The sequence below is a fragment of the Lynx rufus genome, unplaced genomic scaffold (assembly GCF_022079265.1).
Source record: "Lynx rufus isolate CCGP_SWC_20201006 ecotype Redwood Valley unplaced genomic scaffold, mLynRuf1.p SCAF_5, whole genome shotgun sequence".
NCBI lineage: Eukaryota > Metazoa > Chordata > Mammalia > Carnivora > Felidae > Lynx > Lynx rufus.
Genome location: NW_025814867.1, coordinates 52,761,414 through 52,764,618, shown reverse-complemented (window position 1 = coordinate 52,764,618; position 3,205 = coordinate 52,761,414). Strand labels below are relative to the sequence as shown.

At 45.3% G+C, this 3,205-nt stretch overlaps 1 pseudogene; it reads left to right on the top strand.

The window, feature by feature from the left end:
• The first annotated feature begins 495 nt into the window (after window positions 1–495).
• LOC124527160 (P2Y purinoceptor 3-like) lies at window positions 496–1,582 on the top strand (annotated as a pseudogene).
• Window positions 1,583–3,205: the final 1,623 nt, after the last annotated feature.

Sequence of the window (3,205 nt, the reverse complement as noted above, 5' to 3'; positions counted from 1 at the left end):
AGCAGAAATGGGAATATGGAAGAAGTTGCACCTGGCTTCATGGCTCACATCTGTTTTCTTGGATGTTCGGGATGCTGAGATGGTTAATAAGCAAATCAGCCTCAGTATTCAAATAGGCAGTTAATAAATCCTGAAAGAGATACAAATAAAAATCCCCTTGGAGATTTCCTGACTCTATGCAAAGGACTCTAGCCAGAGGAGCAGTCACACTGTTCCAGGTTGTATGCCCTGTTTAAATGACAGGAAGCACATGTGTGTTTGAGCCTCCTGTCACAACCCAGCCTAGAGCAGCAAGCATACAAGATAGCGTAGGGCCAGCCCTCTGGACCTGGTAAGTCTACAAGCTCGGCTTTTAAAGGCTGCTGTGCCCTTGAATTTACATTTTCTTTCCTGGAGTTAGCCTCTTTCAAACAAGGACTCTGACCAGACTTTGGGAACACAGAGTAAAATGCCAGATCAAGGGAGAGGCTGACACTCAGCCAAGGTCATGATGCTATGCTGCCCATTTTCTTTCTCCCAGGGGAAGCACAAGCAGGAGCAGTTATGGTCCCAGAGGGAGCTTCCCAGGAGATGGAGATGCTGGATACTAATGCCTCAAAGGAACAGAGATTCTGCAAGTTCTCGGAGGACTACAAGCAAGTCTACCTCTCCCTGACCTACAGTATCATCCTCGTGCTAGGGCTGCCCCTGAATGTCATGGTCTTGTGGCTCTCCTGGCGTCAAAGCAAGCGCTGGAGCTGTGCCACCATCTATCTGGTGAACCTGATGGTAGCTGACCTGCTTTATGTGCTGACGCTACCCTTTCTCATCATCACCTACTCCCTGGGTGACAGGTGGCCCTTCGGGGAGCTGCTGTGCAGGCTGGTGCGCTTCCTGTTCTACACCAACCTCTATGGCAGCATCCTGCTACTGACCTGCATCTCTGTGCACCGCTTCCTGGGTGTGTGCCACCCCCTGCGTTCACTGCCCTACCGGACCCGCTGGCATGCCTTCCTGGGCACTGCCACCACCTGGGCCCTGGTGGTCCTCCAGCTACTGCCCACACTGTTCTTCTCCCAAACAGACTACATCGACGGCCAGATGGTCTGCTACGACATGACAAGCCCTGAAAATTTTGATCGGTTTTTCACCTACGGCATGGTTCTAACGTTGTCTGGCTTTGTCTTTCCTTCTTTGGTCATCTTGGTGTGCTACTCGCTGATGGTGAAGAGACTGATCAAGCCAGGAGAGACCCTCATGAGGACAGGCAATGCAGCCCGGACCAAGTCCATCCGGACCATCTTGCTGGTGTGCGGCCTCTTCACCGTCTGCTTTGTGCCCTTCCACATCACACGCTCCCTCTACCTCACACTCCGCTACCTATCTTCAGAGGACTGCCAGCTCTTGATGGTGGCCAGCTTGGCCTATAAGCTATGGAGACCACTGGTGAGCATGAGCAGCTGCCTCAACCCAATCCTGTACTTTCTATCAGTGGGGAACAATGGAGTCAGGCTCTTTCAGGAACTCAGGCATAACAAGGTGGGTGAGCACCCAGCTGGAGCCAAGGGAGAGAGACCCAGGGGTGGGCAGATCTGGGTACTGACAAGATGAAGTTTGGAGACAATGAGCTCCAAGATGTTGACAATGACTGGTTTGAACACAGTCATGTGCTACTAGGAGGGGCTCAAGGTCTCCTAGCGGTGTCCTGCTACAAAGGATTTTATATTGATGTTAAGAAATTTTAAAATAAGAATATGGAAACAGCCACCAACACAAAAGAAAACTTTTTTATTTTAATCAAAGCTGATATTTATCTCATCATTCAGGCCTCAGCTTAACTGTCACCTCCTCAAAAGCCATTTCTACCCACCCTAGTTAACAATGACCTCTCTCCTTACAACCCAGTCACTCTCTATTTCCCTAGCTATTGTCTTTTTAACACTTAGTACCTGAACTTGTTAATTTTAGTTATTTATAGTGTGTCTCTTCCCCCTAGAACTTAGGTTCCAATAGGACAGGGACCTCATCTGTTTGACTCCTGTACCCCTAACAGCAGTCTCCACAGCAGGGCCCAGCACACAGTAAGTGCACAATAAATAGGAGTGGAATGAATAAGTAACAGATGGATGGATGGATGGATGGATGGATGGATGGATAAGTGGATAAAGCCCTTACTATGTAAGAGCACTTTACATGAAGGGACTCATTTAATCCTCACAACAACCCTTGGAGGTGGGAGCTAATGTTAGCCCTATTTACAGATAAGAAAACTGAAGCACAGAGCTTTAAGTAACTTGTCCAAGGTCAGCCAGTTGGAGAATGCCCAGATCACAGTGCTAGATGGAAGCTTTGGACCCAGGCACTGACCTCTGAAGCATACACTCCTAAGACTGAAACATATATGGCCCAATCCAAACACTGGTCAAGAGCCAGCCAAGTTCTCCTCAATAACACCAGCTCATTGTTTTAAATCAGCTCACCTTTCACAGAATTGCTCTCATGGGCAGACCACTGGGGGTATACAGTAGGTGTTCTTTTCCTACACTTTTTAACCAGAGTTCTGATTAAGGTTAGAAAACGCTCCGCAGGACAAAGTGGGGAAAACAGGATAATGTGGCTGCATGAATGATGATTCACCTTATTCTTACTTGAACATAATGTCAGTTTATGACAGAAAAGTTTTACTACTATCTTTAATCATAATATGATGTTCATTCAAAAAAATAAAGATCCAAAGTAATCCAAAAAGATAACCTTAAAAACCTCTCATATTTGAACAATAATGATCTCCAAGGAGTTCTCAAATCTAAACATACATTATTTAATAATTCATTATAATCTCCCTATGAAGAGGTGGATAAGCCTTTTTAATAAAAACCAAAATGTAACCCCTCATTACTATCCTACTCTAATTACAGGAAGTGTCTGAGTAAGCCATGTAGATGTCTAAATTATAAAATTTTATTCTAAAAGTGCAGTTTATTGCTTTCAAGGGCACATAATAATTAGAACTAGACGAAGTGTTGCCTAGCAGAATTCCTTAGGATAATTAATTTAATGAATAGGCAAGGATGTTTTCTAATTAGCAGGTCAGCTGTTTCCACCTAAGTGCCTCTGCTGCAGCTAAAAGAACTTACAACTGTTTGCTCTTTCGAACATTCTCTCAGTTCTCTTGCTTGTATTTTTCATTTTTGTCCCTTTCTTTGCATAGCAGCACACAGGGAAG